Here is an 18,269-nt window from a genome sequence, read left to right on the forward strand (position 1 = left end):
CACAAGTCTAGTTCTGACACCTGTTTTGTGCATTGGGGTTGTCATACCTATTGGTATGTTACAGGTACACGTATAGGGAGGGTTTAAATAATATACAAGATTCTAGGAAGAAAATGTATCTTCGCCATTGCCACCCTATAGAACCAAGAGATGTGTTCTTCAGACTAGCTGACGAGATCCTCCTTTGGTGCTGTCTTAATAGTTAAGAAGATAGTGAGAAAGATACCTAGATATTTTATCTTAGGGGACAATCGGAATGGAAAAGAGCTCTGCAAATAAAGTCAGGGTGAACTTGTTTTTGCAAATAGCATTGTGTCTGCAGTACATTCAGGAGTCTTTCCCAAAATTGTGTCTAAAGAGGAAATAACAAGTCCAGAGAGTTTAGAGCCTTCAGAAACTGGGGCAGCAAGACAGAATACATAGTTGTATAGTGATCAGGGTATGTCCACTGCACTTGGTGTTTTCTATATGGGTGGACTAAACTATGTGTAGATGTCTATTGGAAATGAAAAGATAAACTATGCGGGATAATATAACCTGAAGGCCGGAATAATGTGTAAAGTCTTTAGTGGTTGGGTTGTATATGTATATGTGCACAGATTACTATCCCTGTTGTGACTGGACCGACCTGTAACTGTGGAGTGATGCCTGTTTGACTAGTTCACTGATTCACGGATCAGGCATGTTCAACAACCTGAGGAGGATGTCTATACCATTTTTTTCCTCTGGGATCTAGGCTGCCAGGACTGATTTAACAGCATAAGGCGTTGCTTTTCTTCTGTAGTAAAGAATATCCAGTCTGGAAGTTCTGGAGCTAGTAAGTGGAGTGATTCAGAGAATGGAGAAAAGTCATCAGGTGTCTTAACAATGTTCGTAAGTGAAGCTTTGCAGACTATAGTGGATCGTGGTTACCCTCAACAGAACAGGATGTTTGATTTTCTCTAGGTAAAGTACAAAAAAAGGGTATGGGGATGATCCTAGTTCATTTTCTTTCTACAGCTAACACAGGATAACTGTATACCCTTATTGAATATGTTGGAGGTGTAATTTGATGCTACAGTACATTCCTATTTATCTGAAGCTGAATTTATTTCAACATCTGGAAAAAGATGTTCATCTGGCTCGTTGGTCTAGGGGTATGATTCTCGCTTAGGGTGCGAGAGGTCCCGGGTTCAAATCCCGGACGAGCCCTGTTTTGGGGGGCACTATTTTTAATATCATCTGTCCTATATTGGTTTGTTACCTGTTAACGCTTGATTCTTCTGAATGTGGTCAAGAATGTATATTTTGTTTTATAAATTCAACAACTATTAAAAACGAAATTGTTTCCGTTATCAAGGCTCCCAATCTGAGTAAAAGGGTCGAGAAATACGTTTCTCCATTGTACTTTTGATTATCATTGTAGACGCCATTAGCGATATGATTGTGGAGTCCATCTAGAGACCTGCCTTGAGTTCTCACATTCTTTTCCCGTCTTCTCCTCATTGCTTTTATAAAATCATCATTTAAGAACAACCCAAAAAATAGTCGCCAAACACTAAAACAGCAGCACCAAACAAAGCCTTACAAAAATAATTCTTTAAAAATAAAAAAAATTCAAGATACATTTTGCTTTATTTGATTGGCATGAATCGGCCAGGATCGAAAAACAAATACTGAAGCCCCTAGAACTGACGGCAAGTAGAACAGATATCACTGGACACCCACAGAAAACATATCTTGTACTGTCCATCCTAAATACCGCATTTGCTCGATTATAAGACAAGGTTTTTTTCCGGTTAGCAGCGGGGGTTGTCTGCGTCCATCGCGCAGACCTTCCCTGGCTGTCAGAGATCAGAGTTCCCCTCACCGGAGAATTGTCTCTGACAGCCGGGGAAGGTCTGCGCGATGGACGCAGACAACCCCCGTTGCTAACCGCACCTCCTTCTGGCTGCAGTGGAAGTTGTCTACATACTGCCTGGACAACACACCGGGAGTTAGAAGCACCGGTAAGATTTTGTTTGGGAGGGGTGTTAAATGGGGGGCATAAGGCATTTCTGTAGGCAGAGTGCTCTATGATATGCCTTTTAACCCCCTTAATGCCACTCTGCCTCCTGAAATGCCTTATACCTCCCTATATGCCAAACATTTGGATAAATACTTAAAATTAATCTCAATTTGTTTTATTCAGTGGAGCTTGATGGTAGTACTGATAATACTGAAAATAAACTCTTTAACATAATAGAAGTAATTGTCAGAATATTTTAATAAAAGGCAAGGCAGTGACATGGCAAGTCACTACTTTAGTTTAAGGCTTTATATTGATACAAAACTTACTTTACAAGGTCCATGTTAATGGAACCACCTAGAAGAGCTGGTAACCAAACCTGATACCACTGAGCACCTTTAAGAAAGTGATTTCATTGTTATTAGTGGCTTAAATTACAAAGCTATGCTTAGAGGAAATGCTAGTCGTGTTGTATTTGACTGTTCAGTATTTAGGATGGGCAGTACAAGATATGTTTTCTATGGGTGTCCAGTGATATCTGTTCTGCTTGCTGTCAGTTCTAGGGGCTTCAGTATTTGTTTTTCGATTCTGGCCGATTCATGCCAAACAAATGAGGCAAAATGTATCCTGAATTTTTTAATTTTAAAGAATTATTTTTGTAAGGCTTTGGTGTTGCTTTTTTAGTGGCGACACTATTTTTGGGGTTGTTTTTAAATGATGATTTTATAAAAGGAACGAGGAGAAGACAGGAAAAGAATGCAAGAACTCAAGGCAGGTCTCTAGATGGACTCCACAATCATATCGCTAATGACGTCTACAATGATAATCAAAAGTACAATGGAGAAACCTATTTCTAGACCTTTAGATTGGGAGCCTTGATAACTGAAACAATGTCGTTTTTTAATAGATGTTGAATTTATAAAACAAAATATACATACTTGATCACATTTAGCAGAATCAAGCGTTAACAGGTAACAAACCAATATAGGACAGATGATATTAAAAATAGTGCCCCCAAAAGAGGGCTCGTCCGGGATTTGAACCCGGGACCTCTCGCACCCAAAGCGAGAATCATACCCCTAGACCAACGAGCCAGATGGACATCTTTTTTCAGATGTTTAAAGAAATGCAGCTTTAGATAAAAAGGAATGTACTGTAGCATCAAATTACACCTCCAACATATTCAATAAAGGTATACAGTTATCCTGTGTTAGCTGTAGAAAGAAAATGAACTAGGATCACCCCATACCCTTTTTTTTTTTCCTACTTTGCCTAGAGAAAATCAAACATCCTGTTCTGTTGAGGGTATCCACGATCCACTATAGTCTGCAAAGCTTCACTTACCCACATTGTTAAGACACCTGATGACTTCTCTCCATTCTCTGAATCACTCCACTTACTAGCTCCAGAACTTCCAGAACTAGTCAACCAGGCATCACTCCACAGTTAATTTACAAAAGGTACCCCCCCCCCATTCAATGTAGCCACTGGCCTAGCAAGTGTATATGACTAGATCTACCTCGGTGAACTGGAAATGTATGAAAGCCAAGGACTTCTGGTCCAACATAGACTTTGTCAGTTACTCACCTTGCCAGTCACTCATGAAACTCTCCAATCATACCTTACCTCAATTACACAATGCCTGATTCCTTGAGCCGGCTGCTCCAGGGTTGCATATGTGTAAATGATGTGTGTGAATGAATGTGTGAGAATTAATGATTAGGTGAATGAAAGAGTGAATGAGTGAGTGGCTCCATTTTTTTATTATACACTGATATAATTTCAGTGCAAATGCTAATGTTATTTAATAAAATCCTTTTCACAAATAGACCCTCTTTTCATGTGTTTTTCTGCTTGGGCAGATAGATGGGCCAAATAGTTATTTTCTGCGGACACAATCTTTGTTTCTATGCTTAAAAAACAAACATAATTGATATAGGCAAATTGATGCACACTTTTGTGAATAGTAATTTTGTAATGAAAAAAACTTCCTCTCCATGTTTAATATTCATTGTTGGCACTTTGAGGTCTGCAACTTGGTTTGATGTAGAAAATTAGGCACTTACTTTGGTAGGTACGGTGGACAGGATTTTAGCACTAGTAATAGATTGAAGATGTTAGCTGGTACTGGTACTGCTGCGGCTGCTGCCTGCGATTCGTGGTAAGGGTAGTTCAACTTCTGACTCCAAGCAAGAAGACGTCTGCCTACTTGGGACTGGTATACCAATGGTCACATAATTACCTCTGATGTACACAGAGGTAAGTCTTTACAATACTAAGGCCTTTTTTTCTGGAATATGAAACAGATGATTTCCAAGTTTATTTGGGGTTCCCAGGGCCCTAGCCTTGAGTATCAATACCTAATCCACAGCAAATCTATTGGATGCTTAGGCCTGACATAGAGATTTACTACAAAGCATCCATTATCACAAGTGTTGTTGAATTATGTATTCCTGCATTCCTGTCCTCTTCTAATTATCAATAAACAGAATTTAAACAACATACACATATATGGCTCAAGGAGAGACCTAGACAGTCTTGAAAGCTTGTGATCGGTTATTCTTTGGTTAGCCAGTAAAGGTATTATCTTTCACACATTTATGGAATTTAAAAGCAGACAAAAGAAGACAGCAGAAGATTTTTAAAAACAGTACCCGCAAAACAGGGCTCGTCCGGGATTTGAACCCGGGACCTCTCGCACCCTAAGCGAGAATCATACCCCTAGACCAACGAGCCAGCTGTTGACTCTTTTTCCAGATGTTTCAAGCAACATAACTTTAGATGGAAGTAGAATGTAGCATCATATTACACTTAAAAAAAGTTTACAGCATAGCACCAAACAACTCGTGGAGACTGCCAACACAGCAGCAATTTTGACTTCAAATATTGTTACAAAAGAGACTATGAGAGATAAACACATTTAGACTGACATGGGTCCCCAAAAATATTTACAGATATGCCATATTAATTTAGCAAAAGCTCTGCAGCAAGTTGCATTCATTCCATCTTTTTTCCGAGGTTTTACTGGTGACAGGATGGTAGAATGCTGCTAATTAAGAGTTTTTAGATTTAAGAGGTGGGGAAATGGTGTCAGGAACAAGGATTTGGTTTTGTTTCCCAAACTTGTCCTATTTGAAACTGTATAAAAAGGTGGATTGCATCGCAGGTCTTGCAGGAGTCACTTTCAACAAATTGGTCCCTGGAAGACTAACATATCCCAGGCTAGGCCACATAACGCAAAAATGACAGATTAAGTCACCAATGGACACCCACATACTAATGTAACCACTTTCTATATCTCCAACTCAGACATTTTGTCAAATCACTGACCACAATTAGTTTCATGGCAAAAATCTCTGCTGGAGGTGCTCCAGCCACAAAGGAACATTCCTCCATATATATATATATATATATATAATGATCAGCCACAGCATTATGACCACCTGCCTAATATTGTGTAGGTCTCCCTTTTGCCACCATAATAGCCCTGACCCATTGATGCATGGACCCCTGAAGGTGTGCTGTGGTATCTGGCACCAAGACATTAGCGGCAGATCCTTTAAGTCCTGTAAGTTTCAAGGTGAGACATCCATCGATGCATCCTTGTGCCATGTGTTCTCCAGGTAGGTGGCGCATACGTACCCGGCCATCCGCATGATGTAACAGAAACCGTGATTCATCAGACCTGGCCACCTTCTTCTATTGCTCGGTGGTCCAGTTCTTATACACACATGCCCATTGTAGGTGCTTTCGGCAGTGGACAGGAGCCAGCATGGGCACCTTGACTGGTCAACAACCTGCGATGCACTGTTTGTTCTGATACCTTTCTATCAGAACCAGCATTAACTTTTTAAGTAATTTGAGCTACAGTAGCTCGTCTGTTGGATTTGACCACATGGGCCAGCCTTTGTACCCCCACGCGCATCAATAAGCCTTGACAGCCCATGACCCTGTCAACGGTTCACTGCTTTTCCTTCCTTGGACCACTTTTCATAGGTACTGAGCACTGCATACCTGGAACTCCCCACAAGAGATGCAGATTTGGAGATGCTCTGACCCAGTCGTCTAGCCATCACAATTTGACCCTTGTCAAAGTTGCTCAGATCCTTATGCCTGCCCAACATCTTGTTGGAGACCATGTCCATATTATTACACATACCAAGAGTCGATCATCTCAAATCCATCAGGGTATCTGAGGACTTACAACTTTCAGCTCAAGTAAAAGGCATATTGCGTGCATGACAATATTTTCATTGGACTGACTTTTTGAAAGGTGACACCTGAAAACAAGCCTTACTCAGTTACACTATTTAACAGTATACCCTATGAAAGCTACCTGACCATTTTGATGCATCATTCTAACCCTCCTCCTATACCTCTTTTCCTATCTTATTTCTGTAACCTTTCTTTGCATTCATACGTTCATATGTTTTTGGACCACAGAGATATTTTCACTAAGTCGCAGGATACACCGATAATCATTTTGAATTTACATGACAACTGAATTTGTAATGGTTTCCATTGACCTGCAAGAACCCCGCTATTCTTCGGACTATCTTAGTCACTCACACTGCCTGATATTTCACATGTTATATGCAAATGTGTCCTCTTCTAATTATCAATAAACAAAATTTAAACAACATACACATATATCGCTCAAGGAGAGACCTAGACAGTCTTGAAAGCTTGTGATCTGTTATTCTTTGGTTAGCCAGTAAAGGTATTATCTTTCACACATTTATGGAATTTAAAAGCAGACAAAAGAAGACAGCAGAAGTTTTTTTAAGAAACAGTACCCGCAAAACAGGGCTCGTCCGGGATTTGAACCCGGGACCTCTCGCACCCTAAGCGAGAATCATACCCCTAGACCAACGAGCCAGCTGTTAAATCTGTTTCCAGATGTTTCAAGCAACATAACTTTAGATGGAAGTAGAATGTAGCATCATATTACACTTAAAAAAACAGTTTACAGCATAGCACCAAACAGCTTGTGGAGACAACACAGCAGCAATTTTGACTTAAAATATTGTTACAAAAGAGACTATGAGAAATAAACACATTTAGACTGACATGGGTCTCCAAAAATATTTACAGATATACCATATTAATTTAGCAAAAGCTCTGCAGCAAGTTGCATTCATTCCATCTTTTTTTCTGAGGTTTTACTGGTGACAGGATGGTAGAATGCTGCTAATTAAGAGTTTTTAGATTTAAGAGGTGGGGAAATGGTGTCAGGAACAAGGATTTGGTTGTGTTTCCCAAACTTGTCCTATTTGGAACTGTATAAAAAGGTGGATTGCATCGCAGGTCTTGCAGGAGTCACTTTCAACAAATTGGTCCCTGGAAGACTAACATATCCCAGGCTAGGCCACATAACGCAAAAATGACAGATTAAGTCACCAATGGACACCCGCATACTAATGTAACCACTTTCTATATCTCCAACTCAGACACTTTGTCAAATCACTGACCACAATTAGTTCCATAGCAAAAATCTCTGCTGGAGGTGCTCCAGCCACAAAGGAACATTCCTCCATATATATATATATATATATATATATATATATATATATAATGATCAGCCACAGCATTATGACCACCTGTCTAATATTGTGTAGGTCCCCCTTTTGCCACCAAAATAGCCCTGGCCCATTGATGCATGGACCCCTGAAGGTGTGCTGTAGTATCTGGCACCAAGACATTAGCAGCAGATCCTTTAAGTCCTGTAAGTTTCAAGGTGGGACCTCCATCGATGCATCCTTGTGCCATGTGTTCTCCAGGTAGGTGGCATATACGCACCCGGCCATCCGCATGATGTAAAAGAAACTGTGATTCATCAGACCTGGCCACCTTCTTCTATTTCTCCGTGGTCCAGTTCTTATACGCACATGCACATTGTAGGTGCTTTCGGCAGTGGACAGGAGCCAGCATGGGCACCTTGACTGGTCAACAACCTGCGATGCACTGTGTTTTTTGACACCTTTCTATCAGAACCAGCATTAACTTTTTAAGTAATTTCAGCTACAGTAGCTCGTCTGTTGGATTTGACCACATGGGCCAGCCTTTGTCCGCTCACATGCACCAATAAGCCTTGACAGCCCATGACCCTGTCAACGGTTCACTGCTTTTCCTTCCTTGGACCACTTTTCATAGGTACTGAGCACTGCATACCTGGAACTCCCCACAAGAGATGCAGATTTGGAGATGCTCTGACCCAGTCGTCTAGCCATCACAATTTGACCCTTGTCAAAGTTGCTCAGATACTTATGCCTGCTCAACATCTTGTTGGAGCCCATGTCCATATTATTACACATACCAAGAGTCGATCGTCTCAAATCCATCAGGGTATCTGAGGACTTACAACATACACATACATGGCTCAAGGAGAGACCTAGACAGTCTTGAAAGCTTGTGATCGGTTATTCTTTGGTTAGCCAGTAAAGGTATTATCTTTCACACATTTATGGAATTTAAAAGCAGACAAAAGAAGACACAGCAGAAGTTTTTTAAAAAAACAGTACCCGCAAAACAGGGCTCGTCCGGGATTTGAACCCGGGACCTCTCGCACCCTAAGCGAGAATCATACCCCTAGACCAACGAGCCAGCTGTTGAATCTTTTTCCAGATGTTTCGAACAACATAACTTTAGATGGAAGTAGAATGTAGCATCATATTACACTTAAAAAAAGTTTACAGCATAGCACCAAACAACTCGTGGAGACTGCCAACACAGCAGCAATTTTGACTTAAAATATTGTTACAAAAGAGACTATGAGAGATAAACACATTTAGACTGACATGGGTCCACAAAAATATTTACAGATATGCCATATTAATTTAGCAAAAGCTCTGCAGCAAGTTGCATTCATTCCATCTTTTTTCTGAGGTTTTACTGGTGACAGGATGGTAGAATGCTGCTAATTAAGAGTTTTTAAATTTAAGAGGTGGGGAAATGGTGTCAGGAACAAGGATTTGGTTTTGTTTCCCAAACTTGTCCTATTTGGAACTGTATAAAAAGGTGGATTGCATCGCAGGTCTTGCAGGAGTCACTTTCAACAAATTGGTCCCTGGAAGACTAACATATCCCAGGCTAGGCCACATAACGCAAAAATGACAGATTAAGTCACCAATGGACACCCACATACTAATGTAACCACTTTCTATATCTCCAACTCAGACATTTTGTCAAATCACTGACCACAATTAGTTCCATAGCAAAAATCTCTGCTGGAGGTGCTCCAGCCACAAAGGAACATTCCTCCATATATATATAATGATCAGCCACAGCATTATGACCACCTGCCTAATATTGTGTAGGTCTCCCTTTTTCCACCATAATAGCCCTGACCCATTGATGCATGGACCCCTGAAGGTGTGCTGTGGTATCTGGCACCAAGACATTAGCGGCAGATCCTTTAAGTCCTGTAAGTTTCAAGGTGGGACCTCCATCGATGCATCCTTGTGCCATGTGTTCTCCAGGTAGGTGGCGCATACACACCCGGCCATCCGCATGATGTAAAAGAAACCGTGATTCATCAGACCTGGCCACCTTCTTCTATTGCTCCGTGGTCTAGTTCTTATACACACATGCCCATTGTAGGTGCTTTCGGCAGTGGACAGGAGCCAGCATGGGCACCTTGACTGGTCAATAACCTGCGATGCACTGTTTGTTCTGATACCTTTCTATCAGAACCAGCATTAACTTTTTAAGTAATTTGAGCTACAGTAGCTCGTCTGTTGGATTTGACCACATGGGCCAGCCTTTGTACCCCCACGCGCATCAATAAGCCTTGACAGCCCATGACCCTGTCAACGGTTCACTGCTTTTCCTTCCTTGGACCACTTTTCATAGGTACTGAGCACTGCATACCTGGAACTCCCCACAAGAGATGCAGATTTGGAGATGCTCTGACCCAGTCGTCTAGCCATCACAATTTGACCCTTGTCAAAGTTGCTCGGATACTTATGCCTGCCCAACATCTTGTTGGAGCCCATGTCCATATTATTACACATACCAAGAGTCGATTATCTCAAATCCATCAGGGTATCTGAGGACTTACAACTTTCAGCTCAAGTAAAAGGCATATTGCGTGCATGACAATATTTTCATTGGACTGACTTTTTGAAAGGTGACACCTGAAAACAAGCCTTACTCAGTTACACTATTTAACAGTATACCCTATGAAAGCTACCTGACCATTTTGATGCATCATTCTAACCCTCCTCCTATACCTCTTTTCCTATCTTATTTCTGTAACCTTTCTTTGCATTCATACGTTCATATGTTTTTGGACCACGGAGATATTTTCACTAAGTAGCAGGATACACCAATAATCATTTTGAATTTACATGACAATTGAATTTGTAAAGTTTTGCGTTGACCTGCAAGAACCCCGTTATTCTTCGGACTATGTTAGTCACTCACACTGCCTGATATTTCACATGTTTTATGCAAATGTGTCCTCTTCTAATTATCAATAAACAGAATTTCAACAACATACACATATATGGCTCAAGGAGAGACCTAGACAGTCTTGAAAGCTTGTGATCGGTTATTCTTTGGTTAGCCAGTAAAGGTATTATCTTTCACACATTTATGGAATTTAAAAGCAGACAAAAGAAGACACAGCAGAAGTTTTAAAAAAAAAACAGTACCCGCAAAACAGGGCTCGTCCGGGATTTGAACCCGGGACCTCTCGCACCCTAAGCGAGAATCATACCCCTAGACCAACGAGCCAGCTGATGAATCATTTTCCAGATGTTTCAAGCAACATAACTTTAGATGGAAGTAGAATGTAGCATCATATTACACTTAAAAAAACAGTTTACAGCATAGCACCAAACAACTCGTGGAGACTGCCAACACAGCAGCAATTTTGACTTAAAATATTGTTACAAAAGAGACTATGAGAAATAAACACATTTAGACTGACATGGGTCTCCAAAAATATTTACAGATATACCATATTAATTTAGCAAAAGCTCTGCAGCAAGTTTCATTCATTCCATCTTTTTTCTGAGGTTTTACTGGTGACAGGATGGTAGAATGCTGCTAATTAAGAGTTTTTAGATTTAAGAGGTGGGGAAATGGTGTCAGGAACAAGGATTTGGTTTTGTTTCCCAAACTTGTCCTATTTGGAACTGTATAAAAAGGTGGATTGCATCGCAGGTCTTGCAGGAGTGACTTTCAACAAATTGGTCCCTGGAAGACTAACATATCCCAGGCTAGGCCACATAACGCAAAAATGACAGATTAAGTCACCAATGGACACCCACATACTAATGTATCCACTTTCTATATGTCCAACGCAGACATTTTGTCAAATCACTGACCACAATTAGTTCCATAGCAAAAATCTCTGCTGGAGGTGCTCCAGCCACAAAGGAACATTCCTCCATATATATATAATGATCAGCCACAGCATTATGACCACCTGCCTAATATTGTGTAGGTCCCCCTTTTGCCACCAAAATAGCCCTGACCCATTGAAGCATGGACCCCTGAAGGTGTGCTGTGGTATCTGACACCAAGACATTAGCAGCAGATCCTTTAAGTCCTGTAAGTTTCAAGGTGGGACCTCCATCGATGCATCCTTGTGCCATGTGTTCTCCGGGTAGGTGGCGCATGCGCACCTGCCAACTGCATGATGTAAAAGAAACCGTGATTCATCAGACCTGGCCACCTTCTTCTATTGCTCCGTGGTCCAGTTCTTATAAACACATGCACATTGTAGGTGCTTTCGGCAGTGGACAGGAGCCAGCATGGGCCCCTTGACTGGTCAACAACCTGCGATGCACTGTGTTTTTTGACACCTTTCTATCAGAACCAGCATTAACTTTTTAAGTAATTTGAGCTACAGTAGCTCGTCTGTTGGATTTAACCACATGGGCCAGCCTTTGTCCCCCCAAATGCACCAATAAGCCTTGACAGCCCATGACCCTGTCAACGGTTCACTGCTTTTCCTTCCTTGGACCACTTTTCATAGGTACTGAGCACTGCATACCTGGAACTCCCCACAAGAGATGCAGATTTGGAGATGCTCTGACCCAGTCGTCTAGCCATCACAATTTGACCCTTGTCAAAGTTGCTCAGATACTTATGCCTGCCCGACATCTTGTTGGAGCCCATGTCCATATTTTTACACATACCAAGAGTCGATCGTCTCAAATCCATCAGGGTATCTGAGGACTTACAACTTTCAGCTCAAGTAAAAGGCATATTGCGTGCATGACAATATTTTCATTGGACTGACTTTTTGAAAGGTGACACCTGAAAACAAGCCTTACTCAGTTACACTATTTAACAGTATACCCTATGAAAGCTACCTGACCTTTTTGATGCATCATTCTAACCCCCCTCCTATACCTCTTTTCCTATCTTATTTCTGTAACCTTTCTTTGCATTCATACGTTCATATGTTTTTGGACCACGGAGATATTTTCACTAAGTCGCAGGATACACCGATAATCATTTTGAATTTACATGACAACTAAATTTGTAAAGTTTTGCGTTGACCTGCAAGAACCCCGTTATTCTTCGGACTATGTTAGTCACTCACACTGCCTGATACTTCACATGTTATATGCAAATGTGTCCTCTTCTAATTTTCAATAAACAGAATTTAAACAACATACACATATATGGCTCAAGGAGAGACCTAGACAGTCTTGAAAGCATGTGATCTGTTATTCTTTGGTTAGCCAGTAAAGGTATTATCTTTCACACATTTATGGAATTTAAAAGCAGACAAAACGGGACACAGCAGAAGATTTTTTAAAAACAGTACCCGCAAAACAGGGCACGTCCGGGATTTGAACCCGGGACCTCTCGCACCCTAAGCGAGAATCATACCCCTAGACCAACGAGCCAGCTGTTCCAGATGTTTCAAACAACATAACTTTAGATGGACGTAGAAGATAGAGTTTAGAATGTAGAGTGTAGCATCACATTACACTTAATGGTATGAGAAAAAAAACAGTTCACAGCATCGCACCGAACAGTTTCTGGAGACTGCCAACAGAGCAGCAATTTTGACTTAAAATATTGTTACAAAAGAGACTATGAGAGATAAACACATTTAGACTGACATGAGTCTCCAAAAATTTTTACAGACATGCCAAATTAATTTGGCAAAAGCTCTGCAGCAAGTTGCATCCATTCCATCTTTTTTTCTGAGGTTTTACTGGTGACAGGATGGTAGAATGTTGCTAATTAAGTTTTTAGATTTAAGAGGTGGGGAAATGGTGTCAGGAACAAGTATTTGGTTTTGTTTCCCAAACGTGTCCTATTTGGAACTGTATAAAAAGGTGGATTACATCACTAGCAAAAAGATCAAATATACTTAGTATGTGGTTTATAGGTTTTATAAAGAGACGTTTGTACTAGGATAGGAGGCAATGGGATTCTACAGGTTAAGCCTACTTGCCCCCCCCCTCAATTGGTGGAGGAGGCTGGGCAAGGCATATATGTGAGATGGAGGTTAAAAAGTAGCTGGTGCAATGATAACAAGTGAGAATGTGGATTTAGTGGGGGTTACTAAAATGTAGTATAGTGAAACAAAATCTACTATCTGTTAGGTTGTCTTAAATAATTGGTAGAGGAGCCAACAAGAATGGAGTCTGCATCAGATTTACAAATGGATACTTGTTCTCTGAAGCCACTAGAGTGATCTCATGTGACCCCATGTAGGTCTGTGTGGGCTGCCGCTCAACACAGCCTGCATCACCCTGCCATGTCATATGTGTTGGAGCTCTCACAGGTACTGATCTTCTCTCCTGTCCCACAGGCCCATCTACACTGTTACACACAATGTCTGTTCACTAAGTTACTATTCCAAAAGGTGCCACTGGTTAAGGAATAAACCTTTGAGCACTAGACAGGTAATAAATGTGTAAATCTCTGCAGTGCATTTTACATCTGCCAAGAAGAAAAGATAGTTTTTCTCTTGCATCTAATCCTATGTGACCAAGAATAAATGCACTAAAAATTTCTCTTTTCCCACATTGTCACAGGTGGTCCAGTATGCTGTTTCGGGACAGTGAGTACCTTGGCCCGGCATGTTCCCACAATGGCGGACTTGCAGGGGTTAGTGGAGCAGTAAGGGAAGCTCCAGGGAAGTGTAGGGGTGACTGGCGCAGGGAGCAGCTTAGGGATCTATTGGGGCTAGGTGAAGCAGGTGGGCCCACCTCTCCCTCCCTCTGTCTCCCCCATGGCAGGATCCCAGTCGAATAGGGGTTCTAGGTCATACCTTGCATCCTTCAGCCTGTTTCATCCCTGACCTTCCCTTGTCCAGGAGTCCCTCTGTTACCCTCAGCAGGGTCAGTTACCTGGGCAGGGGAGCCAGGGCTTTCCCACATTGAGCCTCTTTGCTCAGTCTGGCCCGTTGAGTGAGCCCGTTTGTCAGACGGTCAGTGTGGGATGCACGAGTAGTGATTTGGCGGATTGGTAAATGGAAGTTAGTCTGCTTTAGGAGCCCCAATTAGATAAGTTTGGGGTCTGAAGGTTAGAGGAGAAAAAAGTAAAACGTTTTTAGGAAGTAATGGATATCATGGAAGTTGGAATAAGCCTAGGCAAAGCTTTGCACTCCTTTATTATAAATGGTTATTTCTGATGTTTGTTTCTATCCCTACTGCAGGTCCTTCCTCTTGTATAACATGGATCATGGGCATACCTGGGAACTTTTGGCCTCTGGCTACCTAGAGCCTTGCCTTGCGGGACACGGCCAGGACTGCCCACTGATGTTGGTGGGCGGTCCTGCTGATGTCGGTGGGCAGTTCAGCTGACATCAGGGGGAGGTCCCGCTGACATCAGGGGGAGGTCCTGCTGATGTCGGTGGGCGTTTCTGCTGATGTTAGGGGCGTTCCCGCTGAAGTCTGCTGGAAACACCACTATTTCAAGGGAAAATGGGCGGGGAGCGGGGCATGTCAAGTGCTTCACCCTGCAATCTTCAGGCCAAACCCAGAGAGTTCCCAGGTATGATCATGGGGCACTTCACGTCGGTTAGTGTCTCTAGGGCAGTGTCAGATGCGGTGCAGTTGCACAGGGTGCCCCATATTCAAGTAATGCATGCTTACCAAGGAGCTAAATTAGTGAGATTGCTTTGCATTTTCACCCAAATGAGACTCACAAGCAATTTAAAGCCTTCTCTGGACACCATTAATGAGGCACCTGTGTGGCAGGAGGGGCTGCTCAACCCTTAGGTTTGGTCAAAACATGCAAATATGCACAGCACAATAACTAGGGGAGTGCACAAACTAAAAAGCATGAAAGGCATACACATTCTATTCTATGTTGCTGCTAGAATAATAATGACCAATAAGTACACAAAACAGAGAGTCTCATTTGGGTTAAAATTCAGTGCAGTCCCATTGATTCAGCTCCTTGGTAAGTAATATAGAGAGAGATAAAAAGAGATATAAAAAAATTAGATAGGGTGATGTAAGGCCAAACTTTGACATAATTGCAGGCTAAGCAATACATGGCCATATAGTGTGACTGAATGTTCAATATTTATGCCTTAGATGTTTTTTTAATAGTATTCGCCGGGTATGCTCTGAATGCTTGCTTTGTTTTGTGTATTTATTGGTTATTATTATTCCAAGCAACTTGCTGTATACAACTGACCCAATGGTCTCAAGAGCTGAGATCTCCATACCCATTCCACTCTCCTGATCCTTTTGTCCAAAACCTTACTGTATACCAAGTACCTGTACTGCTGGTCCTTCTAGTGTGATAGTTTATCAGAGGCTTAACTATTGACCCTGCAATCTCGGTACACATATCCACCCATCAGGATTGTCAAGACCAGGTCCTGGCTTCTCGCATCTCACATCTTTGATCATTGGATCTAATGATGGACACTGTTATAGACCTATCAGATTCATGTGATGCTACCATCTTCACCCCTCTACAACATCTCGCCCTGCTTGTGGTTGCCCCTTTATGCTAGTTAATTCTCCACAACAAGTTTATTTTCAATGCCCCCATTTTTATTCCTATTTCCTTGCAACTTTTACTTCACCTGCTGGTGTCAGAATTGCGAAAAACACCACAACTTACACCTGACCATTGGGCAGAAGGATTGCCTTGGAGCTCTAGGGCGGATTGCAGTCCGCTAAAACTTCATGAACGTCTGCGATTCTTGAGTCAATGCCAATTAGACTTCAGGACACAACGAGAGACATTCTCAACCCATGCCAACAGAGCCCTTGCCTCGGCCTCACCTCTGATGGAACATAATTCAGCATTACTCAAGGATGATGTTCTTTTCCTCACAGCTTTCTGGGCAGTGTTCAACATCCTTGGATGGGCAGAGTCTGTTGAATTCAGTATAACGGAACTCTGAAAAGGCAGACAATCTGTTGGTCAGTGCATCATTGAACCCAGGACCTTGGGCTATGAGACAGATTTCATTTACGAATCAAAAAAAGCCTCTGAATTTTGTGAACAGCCAGGAACAAAAGTTGTTGTCTGTAAACATTGGCAAAAACACAACGAAAATGTTGTCCAAAACAATTATGCGGATGTGTCTGGAAGCTGCACCATTTTGAGCGGCTTAGCATGAGGTTACATTGGGCAAAATGGGCGGTACCTCCTGGCACACCCTTTCCCCTGTTCCTCCAATCAGTGGAGAGGGAGTGACTGGAAGAGCTGCCGTTTGGAAGAAGTTCACAGGGAGGTCATATATCTGTCATGTTGTGTACAGAGAAACAAACCAATAACACTTTTTTATAGACTTTTTTGGAACAGCAGAAGAAGACTGAAAAGAAAGGACTGAAGAAAAACCAGAAGGTACCAGATTAGAAGAAGCGAAGACAGGGACGCTAGTCTATCTATATAAGTCTCTCTCTCTCTCTATATATATATATATATATACATAACCCCACTCTCACATCTGCTCTTGAGCATGTAGCACCGGTCACTACTCGCTCCTCATAACGTTCACATTTCCAACCCTGGCACACGACTGTAACCCGACACTACGACGATGTTCCCGCACTGCCGAACATAGTTGGCGAAAGTCTAATTCCATGTCTGACTTTCTGCACTATAAATTAATGCTACGTTCCTACTACTCTGCTTTTAACCTTGCTAAAGAAACCTATTTCACCTCCTTCATCTCCTCCCTGTCTCACAACCCTAAACGACTCTTTGATACTTTTCATTCCCTGCTTCGACCGATCCCTACTACCTTTTCCACTAACCTTAATGCATCTGACTTTGCCACATTCTTCAATAATAAAATTCAAACTATCAGAGATGACATATCTGCACAGTCACCCCCCTACCCAATGACCTCTTCTCCCCTCACTACACTAACTAATTTCTCTGCTGTCACTGAAGAGGATGTACATGCTCTTCTTCTATCCTCTTGTCCAACCACATGCCCCCTTGACCCCATCCCTTCCCATCTCAACCGGTCTCTTTCATCTACCCTTGTCCCTACTCTAACTCATATCTTCAACCTCTCCCTCACTACTGGATCTGCCCCATCGTCCTTCAAGCATGCTACCATTACTCCTATCTTGAAAAAGTCCTCCCTCGACCCGACTGATCTCTCCAACTACCGTCCCATCCCTCTGCTTCCTTTGACCTCCAAGCTTCTTGAAATAATTGTTTATATACAATTAACTAAGTTTCTAGACTCCAACTTTCTGCTTGACCCTCTTCAATCTGGTTTTCGCCCACGACACTCTACTGAGACCACCCTTACTAAAGACTTACTCACTGCTAAATCTAAGGGCCACTACTCCATGCTAATCCTACTGGACCTTTCTGTTGCTTTTGACACTGTGGACCACCCTCTTCTCCTTCAAATGCTTTATGATCTTGGCCTCCGTGATACTGCTCTCTCATGGCTCACTCCCTACCTCCCGTCTTGACTACTGTAACTCTGTCTTACACACTCCCTCTTAACCGCCTCACCCCTCTACAATACACCATGAATGCTGCTGCCAGACTTATCTTCCTCTCACATAGCTTTACTAACGTCTCTCCCCTGTGTCAGTCTCTTCACTGGCTGCCTGTGCGCTTCGGGATTCATTTTAAAATCCTCACTCTTACTTTCAAAGCCCTTCACAGCAGTTCCCCTACTTACATCTCATCACTCATTTCTAAATACACTCCTAACCGGTCTCTTCGCTCATCCAATGATCTCCTTCAATCCTCTCCTCTGATTTCTAGCTCTCATGCCCGCTTACAAGATTTCTCAAGGGCTGCCCCTATCCTTTAGAATGCTCTCCCCCGGTCTATCCGTCTCTCCACCTGCTTTTATTCCTTCAAA

General features: G+C 42.1%; 7 non-coding genes across 7 annotated transcripts; 1 reads left to right on the forward strand and 6 right to left on the reverse strand.

Moving 5' to 3' along the window:
- Nucleotides 1–1,119: 1,119 nt before the first annotated feature.
- On the forward strand, nucleotides 1,120–1,191 carry TRNAP-AGG (transfer RNA proline (anticodon AGG)). The gene has a single exon. It is a non-coding gene; the product is annotated as a tRNA-Pro (tRNA).
- A 1,818-nt stretch (nucleotides 1,192–3,009) lies between these two features.
- TRNAP-UGG (transfer RNA proline (anticodon UGG)) lies at nucleotides 3,010–3,081 on the reverse strand. Its single transcript has one exon. It is a non-coding gene; the product is annotated as a tRNA-Pro (tRNA).
- A 1,570-nt stretch (nucleotides 3,082–4,651) lies between these two features.
- Nucleotides 4,652–4,723, reverse strand: TRNAP-AGG (transfer RNA proline (anticodon AGG)). The gene has a single exon. It is a non-coding gene; the product is annotated as a tRNA-Pro (tRNA).
- A 2,070-nt stretch (nucleotides 4,724–6,793) lies between these two features.
- On the reverse strand, nucleotides 6,794–6,865 carry TRNAP-AGG (transfer RNA proline (anticodon AGG)). The gene has a single exon. It is a non-coding gene; the product is annotated as a tRNA-Pro (tRNA).
- A 1,653-nt stretch (nucleotides 6,866–8,518) lies between these two features.
- On the reverse strand, nucleotides 8,519–8,590 carry TRNAP-AGG (transfer RNA proline (anticodon AGG)). Its single transcript has one exon. It is a non-coding gene; the product is annotated as a tRNA-Pro (tRNA).
- A 2,061-nt stretch (nucleotides 8,591–10,651) lies between these two features.
- On the reverse strand, nucleotides 10,652–10,723 carry TRNAP-AGG (transfer RNA proline (anticodon AGG)). The gene has a single exon. It is a non-coding gene; the product is annotated as a tRNA-Pro (tRNA).
- Nucleotides 10,724–12,783: 2,060 nt separating this feature from the next.
- On the reverse strand, nucleotides 12,784–12,855 carry TRNAP-AGG (transfer RNA proline (anticodon AGG)). Its single transcript has one exon. It is a non-coding gene; the product is annotated as a tRNA-Pro (tRNA).
- Nucleotides 12,856–18,269: the final 5,414 nt, after the last annotated feature.

This window comes from Spea bombifrons, chromosome 2 (genome assembly GCF_027358695.1).
Source record: "Spea bombifrons isolate aSpeBom1 chromosome 2, aSpeBom1.2.pri, whole genome shotgun sequence".
In the NCBI taxonomy this organism is placed as follows: Eukaryota; Metazoa; Chordata; class Amphibia; order Anura; family Pelobatidae; genus Spea; species Spea bombifrons.